Below are 18,053 nucleotides of genomic sequence, written 5' to 3' on the forward strand. Positions count from 1 at the left end.
GAGATTTCTCTCAACATATGAGTTCCACCTTCTTTTTTTTTCCCCCATAATTCTCTCCCCCATCCCACCGGGAAGGGGGGAGTAAGCAAAGGACTCTGTGGTGCTCCACCACACGAGGGCTGCAAAGCAATGGCAGCAGACGTGCAGTGCACTGTCATAAGTGCACATGTACATAAGCAGATGCTCTCATCCACACGTGCAAATCTGAGGGTGAGGAATAAAAGGCTCACTGGGCCATGGGCAAAGCAGGGAGCAGATGATAGGCAGGAAACAGGAAGGAGTTCAAGACCAGCTCTCCTACACCAAAGACAGGGAGAGCTGAGTCAGCACCACGGGAGGACTTACGACACAGCGTGAGAGCTTACAGAGACCTGAGGTTGCCAAAGGAGGCCGCCAGGGTAACTCTCACCAGTCTTTTGCAGGGCTCTCACGGATGCTTGCGATGCTGACTTCCACTGCCTATGGCATTGGTAGAAAGCCCAGGTGGCAAATGCTCAATTGGTCTGGGTAACGCTTCTATGCTTCCACGGTTAGGACTGAAACAAAAGGAAAAAAAAAAGCATGCAGCCCTATGAAATTTGTCTCTCTACTGCTGCTGTCAGCGTGACATCTACGATGAGCATTACGCGTCCCTGCACCCGACTGAAGATTCATCCAAGTCTGTGGGCACTGTTACCAGCAGTTCCCAGAACATCTTGCGCCACAAAATGCAGCATGCTCCTTTTTTTCACAGGCCCCTCGTTTCTCTCATCAGCCTCAGACTCACTCCACTTCAACTACACCCATCAGAACAGCCCTTCCGTTCTGCTGAGGTAGGAATCCACTGCTGGGATGTCCCCCACTCCCGTTCCCCGCTATGTCCAGCACCGGCGGGGAAAGGAAGAGACACTGCCATCACCTACCCAGACTTCTTGCAGGGCCTTCCAGACCCTCTCACATCACAGGGAGAAGCGGCACAGCTCTCGTGGCACAAAGCTCAGAGAAGGCTGCAGAAATCAAGGTTGCCACCAAGGTGCTGCTTTCAAACAACGTGACTTAGCGGGCACGAGACGGGAAAGACAAGGTTCCGGTTCAGAAGCCTCCAATCCCCGTGGATGTGGCTGTCTGCAAAGACCACAGCTGCCTGCTTTCCAGCAGGGGGACGCTCACCCAGCAAAGCACTCACCCAGCAGATGCCTCTCCTACAATCATAGCATCAGCAACGTTGGAAAAGACCTCCATGATCATCCAGTCCAAACATTCACCTACCACCACCATTTCCTTCCCACTAAGCCACGTCCCTCACTACAACATCCAGTGTCCCTTGAACACCTGCAGGGACAGGAACTCTATCACCTCCCCAGGCAGCCCGCTCCAGCGGCTGACCACCCACTGGGAGAAGTTGTACTTCCCATCCAACTTCAATCTCCCCTCATGCAACCTGAGGCCATTCCTTCTAATCCTAGCACTAGTTCCACGGGAGAAGAGGACCACCCCCACCTCAACACAACCTCTCGTCACGTAACTGGACAGAGGGAGAAGGTCTTCCCTGTGCCTCCTCTTCTCCACACTAAGGAATCCCACTTCCCCCAGCCGCTCCCCATCACACTTGTGCTCTACACCCCTCACAGCTTCATTGCGCTTCTCTGGACACACTGCAGGCTTTCAGGGTCCCCCTTCTAGACAGGGGCCCAGAACTGAACACACTACTCAAGGAGAGGACTCACCAGTGCTGAGTGCAGTACAGTGGCGATGATCACTTCCCTGCTCCTGCTGCCTCCGGCCCTTTGCAGTGCACTTCCACTCTAAACCGTTCCTTCTGCGCTACCGCTCGGATCCTCCCTTAGGGCTGGAGCTCAAGAGGTCAACACAACACAAAGAACACAACGTGCAACTGGAAGGCATGTCTCAAAGCCTGAAGAGTGAGAACGGGACCCTGCAGTTAGAGACTCTGAGAAGGGCCTCACAGGATGCCTGGGGAAGGGGACCTGCAAGTCAGACGCAAGGGAAGAGCAACAGCTCTCCCTCCTTTTTCTGGAAACAGCGAGATAGGAGTGGGACTTATAGGTTGTGTGATTGTTATCACCATCTGCTGAGTGTTCTGTACCGTGGATCTAATCATTTCAGGTCCAGCTGACTTTCCGAGAAACCTGAAAGCTTACTGACTCATGTACTAGCCTTATGAAGATGCCAGCTAAAAGACGTCGTCAGCATTGTGGACTACGTCGAAACCATGGCTTTTGTTCTAAAGATCAGAGTGAGTGTGGTGTGAGTGAGATGCATTCCTTGCAGGGAATGAGGGTCAGCCTGTTTGCATAGTACTGTCTTCTGATTGCGGGGAAGCGTGTCAAGGAAGGTGGTCAGGCTTCTGTGAGATCTGTGAGATCCAAGTGTTCACATCTGAACAAGATCAGTAGACGGTGTCCAGGGTTGCCTGTGGAAACTCTGAGGAAATGAGGAATCAAGAAGAATTTGGTCAACATCGTGGGAGGCTCCCAGGGGAAGGAAATTCCCAAAGAAGCCCCGTTGGGATGTGCACTGGCACACTGGTGGGATACTGCAGGGGAACCTGGAGGCACCCTGAGGAAGGAAACTCTCATCAAGTACTGCAATCAGTGGTGCTTAATGTGGAAGTTAGAAGATGATGAGAAGCGGCATCGGAAGGGGACCCGTAACTATCATACCTTCTTACAGTTCCTGTTTTTCTTAAGGAAGGAAGGTCCATAAAGTAACATGACCAGTTGTTAGAATGGAGTGCTCTCATCACGAGACTAAGTACTGGGTGTTTATGGACACTGAAGAACTGTGCTGTATGATTGGTGGGTTCTGAAGTGAATGGGACAAACAGTTTTCATGGCAGAAGTAAGTGTAATTGCTAATGGGAAACAGAAGCATGACTGAGGGTATGTGGAAGTGTAACTGAGGGGATGAAGAGGGGACAAAGGAAAAAGGGTTACAGAGAAAGTGAGTGTATCTGCACTGGCAGGAGAGCAACCCCCCACACCCCTTCCCCGCCCTGGACCCGCACAGAGAGTGGTGTTGTAAACAGCATTCCATGCAAAGGGGGGGAGGTGCAGAGGATGGGGCACTGGCAGTGAGAATAGCCTTCACGTGTAGAGATCTCGGAAACCCAAAATTCCAGGGTTAGCACTGGAAATCTCCGGAGAGGAGAGGAGGAGGTGAAACTGAAATGTCATGCTAGTTGTTTATGTAGTGCTGAGACTTTGGGAAGGGAAAAGCTGCAGAAGGACGCAGGCTGAGGAAGGCCAAGATGAGCAAGGTGGAACAGGGTGGTAGATCCAAAGAGAGCTGAGCAAGAGAAAGCAAAAAAACGGATTGAGGAACAGAGATAGTAAGGCCATTGGCAAGAGCAACAGCTGTTCCTGTTGCGGTGCTAGAGTAGAGCCCTAGGACCAAGAGGTCCCCTCAGAAAGAGGTAGGGGGGGGGCCTGGAAGAGCCCGTGGAGGGGGAGGCTTCCAGCCCTGCTGGACCAAAAGCACTGTGCCAACTGCAGGGAAATGAGACAGCGGTGCAGAAATCCAACCATCTCTGATTGCAAAAGCTGAAGAATGGCAACCTGGGAAGTTATTCCTAGCAAATCCACCGGTGAAATCGCAGCTAGGAGAGCAGGAGAAAGAGGTTTCTTTTCCGGTGGGCACGGGTGCCTCTTACCACCCGGAGATGATTTTGCAACACAAGTCGGAGCTACTGCCCAACAAGAAAAGGCTTCCCTTTTGGGATCAGTTCAAGAGAGGCTGAGAAAATAAGGAGGAATACATACATGCCTGTAGATGCCAGGCTCCAACACCGTTCCTCTGGCAAGACTGATCAGAACAAATGGATGCAGAGAGTCAATTCAATAACACTGGAGCTAAGGGTCAAACAAGATGAACTGATTGAAAACGGTAAGTCTGGCTTTAATGCAAACAGGGACAAACAATGGGGTAACCTCAGAAGTTACAGAAAGCTTCACTAAGGTATGCTTAGCCGTGTGGCTATCAGGGATGCCTGGTAGAGCCAAAATGCAGCCCTAAGTTCAAAGCAAGATCTAGGGGTAGCCCACTCAGGGTTAAGCAGTGCCCTTTGAGGATATGCAACTGGAGAAGGAGAAAAGAAACCATAGATAACTCGTGGATTTCGGATTACTAATTGAATGTGAATCCAAATACAATACTCCAGTCTCTCCGATGAATCCATATGATCCATACACTTTAGTAACTAAGTAAGGGAATGAGTAGGTGGAGTTTGCCTTCTGGATGTGAAGGATGCCTTTTCTGCCTGGTTTGGCCAAAGGAAGCCTAAGGTGATTTGCCATTGAATAGGAGAGCCCCAGTCCGGGACAAAAAAGACTCCGTTCACCTGGACAGTGTTAGCCAGGGCTGTGAGAACAGCCCAAGGATTTTGGAGAACTGCTCAACTCGGGAGCCTGAGATTTGGGTTCCTCCATCCCACGGCGGAACTTGACTGCAGCATGTGGATGCCACAGAAACAAAGAGGGCTGTGTGCAATGGACTGCGAATGTGCTGAATTTCTTGGTTTCAGTGATGATCGACTTTCTCAACAGAAGGCACCAAGAACTCAACGGCAAGGGACCTATCTGGGATAGGAGGTTACAGCTGGACTTGGAACCTCAAGGACTGCCAGGAAAGAAGCCATCTGCCAAAGCCCTGAGCCACAAAGTGCCGAGGAACTCCGTACATTCTCAGGAATGACAGCAGGGTGCCAACCGTGGATACACGGCTACGGACTGGTGGTAAAGCCCCTTCAGGAACTCAGTAAGAGATGGCCAGAGTGGTTGAGGGTGGTGGCTGTACGAGTGCTCAAGATTCAAGAACCTGGGACATCTACACTAGGCCAAAGAAGAACAGTTGGAATATCTCATACAGTGTCTATACTGTTTTGGAGGTAAAAGGGGGGCATTGGCTCTCACCCCGAGGAGTTCCTGAAATACCAGGCCATCCTGGTACAGCAGGATGATGCAGAAATAACTGCAACTCCTATTGTCAACCCAGCATCTCTCCTTTGCAGAACTCCCAGAGAACAAGCATTTCAGGACTGCTTGGAAACAACTGAAGCTACGCACTGTTACCAGTCGGACCTGAAAGACGAATCCTTAGAAGATGCAGAAGACACCTGGCTTACTGATGCAAGCAGGTTGGTGAGACAAGGAAACCGTAAGGCAGGATATGCAGGAACTGCTACTGACAAGGTCACCGAAACACAACCATGACCTGGGGGGACTGTCTCTAGGAAGCCTGAAATAACTGCCTTGACAAGAGCCTGACATAGCATCTGTCCATATAATTACGCAGTTGGGATGCTACATGCTCATAGGACCACCTGAAGAGAGCAAGGATTGCTCACACACAAGGATGTAAATCAACAAAGAGTGTGGCTACCATCCATTGTCAAGGACATCAGAAAGGGAACACCGTACCGGAAACTGGAGAGAAGATGGTGGATCAGGGGGCAGAGCAGGTCGTTGAAGAGGGCTTTAATTCCAGACCGTAATCAGAGGTTACAAAGCACGATCCTAGTACCAGCAAAGGGATACAAGTGGGCCTATTGGGAAAGGGAACCTTCCAGGGCAACAGTGACAAAGTGACTTCCTGAAACCCCCAAGAAAAGGGGGGGATCGCTGGATGTTGGCACTAACTGATAGCTTTTGGGGATGGCCAGAGGTATTTCCCTGGAGGACTCCTAAGGCTGGGGAAGTAACGAAAATGCTGTTACATGCTGTTAATTCCAAGGTTTGGGGCTCCTGTAGCAATCTCAGCAGAGCGAGGCCCACATTTTTGCCAAGGTGGTCCAACAAAGAAGCACATGACTGGGAACTGATTGACTGAAGCACTGACGCTCCAGTGCACCACGTATTGCCAGGCGACCATGTTTACGTTCAATCTCCCTCAGATGTACCTCTCGAACCAAAGTGGGAAGGACCCTACCAACTTCTCCTGACCACCCACACCACGGCCAAGGTAGAGGGGCTTACACCGTGGATACATCATACCTGCCCGAAGAGAGCACCAGGACCACAGTGGACAGCACAAGAGAAAGGACCACTGAAAATCAGGATCCGAAAGCACGGAGAAGAGTTTCAGAATGGTCAGTATGAGGGGGGTAGTAGTCACAGCTTGGCAAGGGAAGAGCTACTTCCGAAGAACTGAGAAAATGGGCCAGGCTCTCAACAAATCTTGTTGGATATGCAATGTCCTCCCTAGAGGGGAGGGAAAGGTGCCCGTTTATGGGATTTTGGCACTACATTGGACCCTTCCAGGTTGGCTTGAGCACGGAAAGTGTAAGTTTGGGATAGAAGACAAGCCACAAAAGGGACCTACATTGCACTGACTAGTTACTAACTCTACTAGGTCTATCTCTGTAGACAGAAAAACTGATGGTAAAGGTGGGGTGGGGGTTGGCTGACAGAACTTGACAGGCATAGGGTGTAGTTGGGGGTGGAACCAAAGTGTGGGGTGTGATCCTAGAATCGCTAAGGAGTCACACTGGCTCTCAGAGAAGAACATACTCGGAATTGTAGGGATGGGAGCATCGTTCACTCTTCAGGAAAAGATGGCCAGGCCATGTCAGATACCTCATGGATACCACATGGTGGTTATGTGGGGACGCTCAGGCACGGAAAGCAGTACCTTTACATTGGACAGGGACTTGCACTACAGGATACTTAATAGCCCAGACCACGGTGCATGAGGAGATCCCTCGGGGACTCCTGAGGACCCCTGGGATTCAAATGAAGCGTACATACAACCCCCTAGCTATATAGAACAAGGGATACCACTGCTTTCCGAGAGCCCTTATCCCGGCTCTAGGAGTTGCCCAGCTAGAAAAAGCTAGAGTCGATATCTCTGCAACTCTGGAAATGATAGAGAATGCCACAACGGATGCATTACGAGCAATCCAAGAAGAAGTATCCCCTTTATCCAAAGCAGTGCTCCAGAATAGGATGGCACTAGACCGATTAACAGCCAAGGAAGGAGGGGTTTGCACAATAATAAATCAGAGTCGCTGTGCTTACAGCAAGAAGGATTTAAGAATCGGGAGAGATTGATGGAAAGTTTGGGAACAGATGAAAGTCCTGCCTAGGACAAGTCAGGATGACCCCAACTGGGAAGGAGATTTAGGGAACTTGCTTACTAGCTGGCTACTGAATCTAGGATGGTTAAAGCAGCTCTTCCTAGTTTGCATCCTCTTGGTGCTGTTGGGAGGTTTTACCTGTGTCATGATGAGATGCTCTGCCTGCCTGTGCCGGAGTACTAGAAAGAAAAAGGAGATATGAAAGAGACATGAGTTGAGGCCAAAGGTGGGAAGTGGGGCCTATTTTGGGACACGTAGAACAGAATAAAAATGATCTAGCAGGTAGAAGCCCTGCTAGACTATAGAAAAGGGAAAACTGAAGAGTGAGAACAGGAGCCTGCAGTTAGAGAGAGAAGGGCCTCACAGCAAGAAAAGGGAGAGTAGCTGCACAAAGTAGAAACAAGAGGCAAACAAAGGGAGTTTAGATAGAGAGTGTTAGAAAACAAGGGATTGCAAGCACTTTCACAGACACTAGGTCAGGAATAACAGGGAGGATGAAGGCCATCGAGATAATGACTGGAGAGCAGCTCGAAAACACGGGGCAGGGAGCTGATTAGATGTCTACAGGGCAAGTTAGTGTGAATGTTAGGTGGAGCGATCCCCCTTGCACCAGGGAGTACGCGTGTCACCAAGAAACACATGCCTGCTCTATATCCTTACCGGCTATACGGTCTGATTGCCGCACGTCAAGCCCAGAAGAGACACCTCTCTTACCTTGGGCACAGCTCACCAACCAAGAGCCAGGCCTTGCCAACTTGGTTGATCTGAGAAGACGGGAGGGTGCCGCACATCACACCAGAAGTATCCATTTCACTTGCAGCTCCATGGAGAGAACAACACCAACTAACAGGCCTGAATGAATTCGCTCACAAGATGAACAATGAGATTGTTCTTCATTAAAAAGCACACAGAGATTCCTAAACCAAAAAGAGAACGGCAGCACGTCAGATCGGCCAAACAGATTCCTGTTCCTACGCCTCATCCTCTTACCCTCGCTTGCGTCCCCTCATCCCCTTCCCCTACTCCTCCGTGATGCCCACTTGCTTCAAGTCAGGTCGCAAACACATACGACTCCTTCCACACGACTCCAGCACAAAGGATGTCACACTTGTTCCATACACTCAGACGGACCAAGCAGTGCTATCACACTCACTTAACACACGCAGAAGCAGCCAAACCCTGAGCACGTACGTCCCCTCCTGCACTACTGGAGCCCACAGCTCACCATCACACCTCCGGGGATTTCTGCTCTTTTACACTGACGCAGCCTCGCTACAGCTCCATGGCTGTCACACAAGGCCTGCAGGACCTCTTGCTCCGCAAACCCCATCTGCAGGCAGTGCTTCATGAGGTTCACCACCTGCCCTCCTGAGCAAAACCAAGCAATGAGAAACAAGAGCAAAGCACACTGGATTCCACCAGGCCTGGTTCCCAAGCCTCAGACCTGCCAGGCATACCCTGCTACGCAGACTCATCCCCAGAGCCTGGCTGCACATCAGCACATGCATCATTCCTCAAACGCCCCAGCCCAGCAAGCAAGGGATCAAAGCGTTGTGACAGCTGAAACCACAATGCTCTGGGACATTCCTGTTAGCACTGACCGTGAACCAATCTACCACTGAGCAACAGGATGTGGGACAAACAGCAGAAAACAACCAACCTGCAGAACTAACTCCTTTCGGGTTGGTCCAGATGTCTGTATGCTCCCTTCCATGGCCCAGGCCATGCTTGCTGAGATGCTCCTCTCCTTTGTGCATGGGAACAACGGTGCAGATGGGATGCGCTGGCTATGCACAGCTTTTCCTCTCTCCATCTTCCATTACCAAACAGCACCTCAAATCTCTCCTTGCTAAAAAATCACTTGGGTAAAAAAAGAACTGGCAACCTTGCTTTTAAAATTACCTTCTTTATACAACTTGATGCTTTAAAGCAGAAGCTCACCTAGCAAGGACTTACCTTAGACAAGCTCCATCTGCAGGGAAAAGTTATTCCTCTGTGTCTGCAGACTTGGCACGCATTTTCAGCTGCAATAGTCAGCCCAGATCTCAGCACAGCTTTACCAACCACAGAAAGCCAGCTCATGGCCGCCATGTTTGTTTTTCTCTCTTCTGAAACACTGCACTTCTGCAAGAAGCAACGGTTACAATCACACAATCACAGAACTGGAAAGGCCGGAAGGGACCCCTAGAGATCATCGAGTCCAACTCCCCCCTCTGCTCAACAGGTTCCATACAGCAGGCTGCACAGGTGGGCATCCAGCTGGGTCTGGAGTATCTCCAGGGAAGGAGAATCCACAGCCTCCCTGGGCAGCATGTTCCAGTGCTCTGTCACCTCACTGTGAACAAGTTCCTGCTCACGTCGGTGCAGAAATTCCTGTACTCCAGTTTGGGGCCATTTCCCCCCTCTCCTGACCCCACAGACCACTGAAAAAAAGGCTGTCCATGTCCTTTTGACTCCCACGCTTCAGATATTTAGAAATATTATTAAGATCCCCTCTCAGTCTTCTTTTCTCAAGGCTGAACAGACCCAGGTCACGCAGACTTTCCACACTGGGGAGATGCTCCAGGCCCTCGATCATCTTTGTGGCCTTCTGCTGGACTCTCTCCAGGAGATCCCCGTCTGTTTTGTACCAAGGAGCCCAGACCTGGATGCAGTACTCCAGCTGAGGCCTGATCAGGGCACAGCAGAGGGGGAGGATCACCTCCCTCGCCCTGCTGGCCACGCTCCTTTTCATGCGTCCCACCATCCCACCGGCCTTCTTGGCCACCAGGGCACACTGCTGGCTCATGGCCAACCTGTCACCCACCAGGACCCCCAGGTCCTTCTCTGCAGAGCTCCTCTCCAGCAGCTCACGTCCCAGCCTCTACTGATACTTGCGGTTATTCCTTCCCAGGTGCAAGACTCTACACTTGCTCTTGTTACACCTCACCTGCTTTGCTACTGCCTGGCTCTCCAGCCTGTCCAGCTCTTGCTGAACGGCAGCACAGCCTTCCGGCGTGCCAGCTGCTCCTCCCAGCTTTGTCTCAGAGGCATACTTACTGAGGGTGGACACTATCCCCTCCTCAAGGCCGTTGACCAAGATATTGAACGAGACCAGAGCCAGCACCCACCCCCAGCGTTCACCGCCACTCACAGCTCTCCAACCGCACTCTGCACCGCCCATCACCACCCTCTGAGCTCGGCCACTCAGCCAGCTCGCAGCCCACCTCACCGTCCACTCATCTATCCCACACTTGCTCAGCTTCATTACCAGGATGTCGTGGGAGACTGCATCAAAAGCAGTGCTGAAGTCAAGGTAGACTACATCCATCGCTCTCCCGCCATCTATATAGCTGCTGATGCCTCACAGAAGCCTAGGAGGTTGCTCAAGCACACTTTCCCCTTGCTAAATCCATGCTGACTATTCCTGATGATCTTCTTCTTCTCCAACTGCTTGGCCATGGCATCTAGGACAAGCTGTTCCATCACCTTGCCGTGCTTCTTTGTACCACAAAAGCTAGGAAAGAGGAAAACATTTCCACATTAGGCATACATTTCAAGGACGCTCCAGGCAAGTGGAGACAGTGGAAAGCACTGGCAAGTCAAAGCACACCAAGATTTCCCACGCAGTGTTAGCTATGGTGATGATAAATCATGTCCCCAGAAATGCCTGCACTAGAACACACAATCCAAAATATTAGAAGCTGCGGAGATACAAATTCATCACAAGCCAGAAGTCCTTTAGGTCGTGCACTCCCTGCAGTACTGACACTGGAGGATCAGAATCGTTTGAGAAGAACTGGGCCTGCTAAGCTCCTTCCCACCCTCCCAAGGAAAAGCAAAGCAACCGCACTGCCGCCAGCACAACCCCACAGCACACAGCAGGGAAAGCAAACAGCTTCACAGTGCTCCCCTTCACTCCCAGCCTAACTAAGAGACCACATGAGGATTGATTGGGAAATCACTACAAAGCAAAACACACCTGAGCGTGCACAGGATTGCACTCTTCCAGTCTGTCACCACCCTCTGGGGGAAAAACTTCCTCCTACTATCTAACCTAAACCTCCCGTCTCACTTGAAAACCATTCCCCCTTGCCCTACCGTCATCCACCCTCATAAACAGCTGGTCCCCCTCCTGTTTATACGCTCCCTTCAAGTACTGAAAGGCCACAATGAGCTCTCCCCAGAGCCTTCTCTTCTCCAAGCTAAACGAGACCCGTTCCTTCAGCGTTTCCTCATAGGAGAGTGGCTCCAGCCCTCTGACCATCTTCATAGTCCTCCTCTGGACCCACTCCAAGAGCTCCACGTCCTTCCTGTGCTGGGGGCCCCACGGCCGGAAACACTACTCCAGATGGGACCTCACGACACTCAAGAGCTGAGCAGAGGGGGACAATCACCTCCCTCTCCCTGCTGGCAACCCCTATTTTTATGCAGCCCAGAACACACACATATATAGATATAGATGTAGAACTCCATGCCTACAGCCCCCCCCCCCCCCCCACAATCCTCTACAGCTCCATATTCCTCCCTATTGCGTCCAGCAGTGTACCAAGGACACCTACCTTAGACAAGCTCAACCTACATGGAAAAGTTATTCCTCTGTGTCTGCAGACTTGGCACGCATTTTCAGCTGCAATAGTCAGCCCAGATCTCAGCACAGCTTTACCAACCACAGAAAGCCAGCTCATGGCCGCCATGATTTTCTCTCTTCTGAAACACTCTACTGCTGCAAGAAGCAACGATTACAATCACAGAATCACAGAACTGTAGGGGCCGGAAGGGATCCCTAGAGATCATCGAGTCCAACTCCCCCCTCTGCTCAACAGGTTCCGTACAGCAGGCTGCACAGGTGGGCATCCAGCTGGGTCTGGAGTATCTCCAGGGAAGGAGAATCCACAGCCTCCCTGGGCAGCCTGTTCCAGTGCTCCGTCACCTCGCTGTGAACAAGTTCCTGCTCACGTCGGTGCAGAAATTCCTGTACTCCAGTTTGGGGCCATTTCCCCCCTCTTCTGGCCCCACAGACCACTGAAAAAAAGGTTGCCCATGTCCTTTTGACTCCCACGCCCTCCTTAGCCCTGGGGGGCTGCCGGGAGTCCGGGGGGCACAGGGAGCAGGGCTGGAGGGGTTGGGGGTGGGAGGGGGGGCACGGCCTGCATGCTGCCAGCAGCACTGTGGCGCTGGGGGACTCGAGGCCTCGATCCGTCCCAAACCCACGGCCCATCCCACACCCCTCATCCCAGCCCCACAGCCCACAGCCCAACCCCACGGGGGTTCCACGGGGGAAGGAACAGAGCTACCACTGAGCAACAGGACGTGGGACAAACAGCAGAAAACAGCCAACCTGCAGAACTAACTCATTGCCGGTTGGTCCAGATGTCTGCATGCTCCCTCCCACGGCCCAGGCCAAGCTTGCTGAGCTGCTCCTCCTTTGTGCAGGATGACAACGGTGCCCATGGCATGTGGTGGCTATGCACAGCATGCCTTTTGCTTTTCCTCTCTCCGTCTTCCATCACCAAACAGCACCTCCAATCTCTCCCGGCTAAAAAATCACTTGGGAAAAAAAAGAACTGGCAACCTTACTTTTCAAATTACTACTTGATGCTTTAAAGCAGAAGCTCACCTAGCAAGGACACCTACCTTAGACAAGCTCCACCTGCGGGGAAAAGTTATTCCTCTGCGTCTGCACACTTGGCACGCATTTTCAGCTGCAATAGTCAGCTCAGTTCTCAGCACAGCTTTACCATCCACAGAAAGCCAGTTCACCGCCGCCATCTTTTTCTCTCTTCTTAAACACTCTACTGCTGCAAGAAGCAACGATTGCAATTACAGAATCACAAAACTGTAGGGGCTGGAAGGGACCTCTGGAGATCATTGAGTCCAACCCCTCCCCCCGCAAAACAGGCTCCATGCAGCAGGCTGTACTGTAGGCATCCAGCTGGGTTTGGAGTATCTCCAGAGAAGGACAATCCACAACCTCCCTGGGCAGCCTGACTATATACCCCCCCGCCCAGAACATCCCCACAGCCACCTATAGCCACAAATCCTCCGATGGCTCACCACAGCCCCAGAACCCCCTTGAGTGCACCTCAGCTCCTTATAGACCCATACGCCCTTACAGTCCCTGCACAGCCCCCGACAGTAGCCCTATATCCCCCTATAGCCTCCCCGCAGCTCCCAGTAGCCACAGGCCCACCTTAGCCCCGGTTCCGGGGGGATGCAAACGCTCTGGGGGCACCGGGAGCAGCGCTGGAGGGGTTGGGGGGGGCTGGCGGGGCCCCACAGCCCGGATGCTGGCAGCAGCACTCTGGCGCTGGGGGACCCGAGGCTGTCCCAAACCCACGGCCCATCCCACAGCCCTCATCCCAATCCCACAGCCCACAGCCCAACCCCAAGGTAGTTCCACGGGGGAGGGGAGGGCAGTGTGCTTGGGGGGCCGCGCAGGGCTCCTCTCCCTCTCCCGCTCCCGTTCTCCACACACCTCCAGCGGAGCTGTCCTCAGCACTCGCTCCCGTTGTGCCGCGGCTTCCGGCTCGGTGCTGCCCGGACAGCTCCGGCTGACGCCGCGCTCTCCTGCGGGGCGGCCCGGGCTGCCGGAGCGGCGCTTCGCTGACGACAGCCGCGCCTGACACTGCCGGCTCCCAACGGCCGCTCCCGCGCACGGCGGCTCAGCCAATGGGAGCCGGCGGAGCTGCCGCTGAGCAATGAGACGCCGGGGGAGGGACAGTGCTGCCGCTGACCAATGAGACGCCGGGGGAGGGACAGAGCTGCCGCTGACCAATGAGACGCAGGGGGACGCACAGAGCTGCCGCTGACCAATGAGACGCCGGGGGAGGGACGGAGCTGCCGCTGACCAATGAGAGCCCGGGGGAGGGACGGGCAGATGCTGCTCACAGCGAGCTCCTCCTGCCGCTGCTGGATGCTGATGCTGACAGGGCTGCAGATGCTCTGCAGGGCCAGCTCGTAGCTGGGAGCCACGAATGGACACGGCGGGAGAGAGGAGAGAGCTGGCGGGGACCAGCCAGGGCATCCCTCACTCAAAAGCATCACAAAGCCACAGCCATAGCACGGAAGCTGGGCATGATCATGAGCAGCATCCCGGATGCTGGAGATTCTTTGCTACCATACACTACGGGAGCACAGCTCTCGCTGCAGGCATCCCACAGCCAGACAAAATGGGAACAAACCCGCAGCTCTGCTGCACGCACAGCCCACAGCCATAGCCTTGCAACATGAGCTGCCTTGCTGTTGCTTGCATCCATCCCAATCCCTGGGAATGAAGACTCAGAAGGCAGTCAAGGCGTTGATCCAGCACCAGCGTGCTTTTATTCATTCACAGCCAGGAGGGCCTATTGCTGAGAGGTCCGGTGGACACATGGGACTCATCCTTTCTTGTTCAGGAGAGAGAGGCTCAGAGCTCGTGCTGCTGCCCGGTGCCTGGGACTGGAGCTCTGATTCTACGTCCCCCTCCACCAGGCTCGGCTCCTCCTGGCTGACGCTGACCTGCTCCTGCATGGAGCTGCTGCTGTCGGGGCACTCGGGCTGTGCTTGGGCTGGGCTGCACTGCAATGGTGCCCCGTCACAGTCCAGCTCGGTGACCGCTGTTTCTGGCAGGCTCAGGTCAGCGTCTTCTGCACAGCCGGGAGAGATGAGGGCTTCCACTTGGATGAGCACCTTCATTCCCTCACTGGTGTTATACGGAAGGCTCTCATCCGAGCCGCAGCGATTCCTGCTTCCTAGCAGCTCTGCATTGATATAAGCACACAGTGAACCATCGCTATATGCTCTGGCTCTTCTGCGTGGACGAGGGCTCGGTTCACCTAGGAGGGAGTAGATACACAGGCAAACAGTTAGTGGCAAACTTGCACAAGCTGAATGATGAGAGTGGTTCTTGAGATTTTCTATTGCAGTGGCAGCAGGACAAAGCCAACAGGACAACAGCAACAGGAGGAGCACTGTCTCGAAAGGAACTGTTGCGCTTTTGTTGTTTGTCTTTCTCTGTTGTGTGGACTCCAAAGCCCTCGCAGAAAGCCTTCACCCTGTTGCAGTGTTACACAGTTTAAACGTGTGCCTGCTGATACAGAGGCAACACAGAGTCGCAAGGGTACTCTTCCTTCTATCCTAAGCGTCAGAAGGAATCATCCTGAGACATACTGCAGTGGTGCCCATCTCCTGTCTCTTTCCAAAACTACTCGGGGAAAGGCACGAGAGGGGTGTGCTCCGGCAGGTCCACATCTTGACTTCACCAGAGACACCAGATTTGGGAAAGAAAGACAGGGCTGAACCGAAGATGGTAGGCACGGGCTTGAACGCTAGCAGGAGGAACAAGCCAACTGCAAGCATGAAATCGATGGCGCTGACAAGCAGGGTTTTGACAGCTGGATGTGCACCCTTACCTGCCAGGACCATCACCTCTGTTTCTGAGGGCTCCCTGGCATCGCGCTGCAGTTGGCGTTTGGCCACAGAGGATGGTTTTCTGGGACTGAAGCAGGAACACCAACTGCACGCTGGGGATTCCTTCACCCTGCTGGGTGGACTTGGTCTGGAGGGAGAAAAGAGGGAGCGGTGTGAGTCGTGCATGGTGCAGGGTGAGGGAAGAGCTGCCCTGAGCTCTTCCCAACACTTGCTTGTTCCTAGAACTGCCTGCTTCCTGCTGAAACACAACTTTGAAGCCCACTCTGATTCACACGGTTGACAACGGTTCCATTCCTAGAGCTCAGCCCTGGAGTCTTGCTGGCTACATTCCCCTCAGCCATGCCAACCCAGATGCAGAGCATGCCTGTTAGTTGAACCTCAGAGTCCAAAGGGAGGGGACATTCAATACACCACCACACGCACCATTGCACTCCACTTGCAACAGTGGAGAAAAACCCACAAAAGCCCACCCAAGCAAGTCTGATAGGAAGCTGCTGGAAAAGAAAGTCCTCTTTACCTTTCAGACGGAAAGTCAATGATTGTGTGGAATTTCCCCTGTGCAGCTGCGGGGCCTTGTTCCACTTCCATGTCCCGGCTGTGTGTCTCAGCGGGAGAGCTGCTGTGGCCTCCCCTCTGTGCCTGTGCCTCCTCCAGGGTGAGCAGCTTGGTGGCAGGAGAAGACACCCGCACAGACTCGGGCCCTGATGGAGAACTGCGCCCTGGAAGGGAAGACCACAGCTAAGAGGGAAGATCAGAAAGCAGCGGCACAGCCATCACAGTTCTGGGGGAGGTGCCGCACATCGATAGCCCCTCCACAGCAAAAGCGTAGCTCAACAATCCTGGAGAAGGCCTGCATTTGATCAAGGTGTCTCATCAAGACAAAGCTCATGCAGGAAGACGCTCACCTGCTCCATCTCCGATGCCTGATGTGGAGCTGGAGCAGAAGAGGACGTCGGTGTGGTTGATCAGGAATTCCACCACATCCGACTGCCTCTGCAGTTCCTCGCAGGCAGCTCTTCCGCTGGCGCAGGCAGCCTCGTTCTGCTGGGATCTGTAGAAAAGGCAGATTGGAGAAGTCATTGACCCGAGATCGTTTCCCCACGTCTGCATTTGGGCAGCCAAAGGCTGTCCAGTTGGGCTCTGGAGACTTCCGCAGTGGGCAAGCACTGATGCCACTGAAGACATTCTCCCGGGTGATCAAGGACACACCAGCCCCATCTGACAAAACCAAGAGAGCACAAATTGTCCTCCTCTCCAAAGTGTGCCCGTGGGGAGAGCACATCTAAGCCTTGTGTTGAAACGGAAAAAGAAGTTTACCTGAAGAGGTTGGGAGCCCACACAATCGCTAAGTTCTTAGCGGGCATGTTTGTGATGGAGCAGCTCCCAGCGAGACAAGCCAAGTGTCTCATGAGGTACTCCAGCGTTCTGGAAAGCAAGAGCCAAACCTTCAGCACCACTGAGCACGCTGTGCTCACATTCACCAAACAAACCTCACTTCATGCCACTGCTTGTTCTTGCTACTAGCAAGTAGATCAAGCTTTCCCAAGTCCCACACTGCAGCACCAAGCCCCAGCACAGTACAGCTGCACCCATCAGCTGCACCAGCCGTGCCCCCGTGCCCAGGAGCTGACCCAACCCATTCACCCCACGCAGCGATCCACCACTTCAACACACACAGGCATCACGTTGCCAGCGTGACACAAAGCCTGCCATCGCATCATCGCCCTCTGAAGTGCAGCAGGGCTGAGCTCCCATGACTGAGGGCAGCAGTTTTCTGACCTGTAGTGAGGCGCGGGCAGCTGCTGGATGACCTCCTGCATTCTGACCAACCGCTCCTCATCTGTACCGGCACAAACAGCGTCCTGGAAGAAAGCAGAAAGGGATTGAGACACAGATCAGCAGAGATACTTGCCGCAGGGTCGGCAACTATGGGGACGGAGCGCTGTTGCTCAGCACCGAGGTGGATTTTATGGCTTCCAACAGGCAGAAAAGCTGGGGAACACAGCGGCATGCAGCTGGTGCCATCAAGGCCAAGCAGTCCAAGCACTGGGCCGCCTGACAGCCTGATCGACTGTGCAGCTCAACTCCTCGCAAGCACTGTTAATACCTCACATGGTTACCTCCAGGGACCACCACAAGTGACATCGGTATGCTGCAGGATGTGGCAAAGACATGTGAGTCAAGCGCATGGAGCTAACAGAAAAAGGGCCTCAGAGCTGCAGAGGGCACTGCTGCTCCCATCTCCCACATTTCCAGTGGCAGGACGCTAACACCAGGTGTTACGGTGCACCCGGTGTGCAGGAAGCATGAGCTGCTTGTCGTACACAGGCACCCACTGGATGTCCATCAAAACCCCAACTTCAACAGAAGAAAGACCAAAAAAAGGTGCGCAGGCGTGTGTGTGTATGGGACAGGCCACGAAGAGGGACATGAAGGCCATTGCCTTGTGCTTACCGAGAACTTGCCATGCAGCTGCTCGCTCAGCAGAGGGCTCGGGAGCTCCCTGAAGTACATCTTGCACAGGGAGCTCACGCTGTGAATGTCCCGGACGGTGAGCTCCGGAATCTGCTCCGACTCAAATTCATGGCTG

The 18,053-nt window shown here is 53.4% G+C and overlaps 1 long non-coding RNA gene across 2 annotated transcripts; it reads right to left on the reverse strand.

The window, feature by feature from the left end:
- Positions 1-8,448: 8,448 nt before the first annotated feature.
- LOC112530538 lies at positions 8,449-12,750 on the reverse strand. 2 transcript variants are annotated; one of them, XR_005842947.1, is made up of 3 exons: positions 12,689-12,750; positions 8,733-8,921; positions 8,449-8,659 (listed from the first exon to the last, which is right to left on the reverse strand). It is a non-coding gene; the product is annotated as an uncharacterized LOC112530538 (long non-coding RNA). The 2 variants fall into 2 exon arrangements; XR_005842948.1 differs by lacking the exon at positions 12,689-12,750 and adding an exon at positions 9,029-9,088.
- Positions 12,751-18,053: the final 5,303 nt, after the last annotated feature.

This window comes from Gallus gallus, chromosome Z (genome assembly GCF_016699485.2).
Source record: "Gallus gallus isolate bGalGal1 chromosome Z, bGalGal1.mat.broiler.GRCg7b, whole genome shotgun sequence".
NCBI lineage: Eukaryota > Metazoa > Chordata > Aves > Galliformes > Phasianidae > Gallus > Gallus gallus.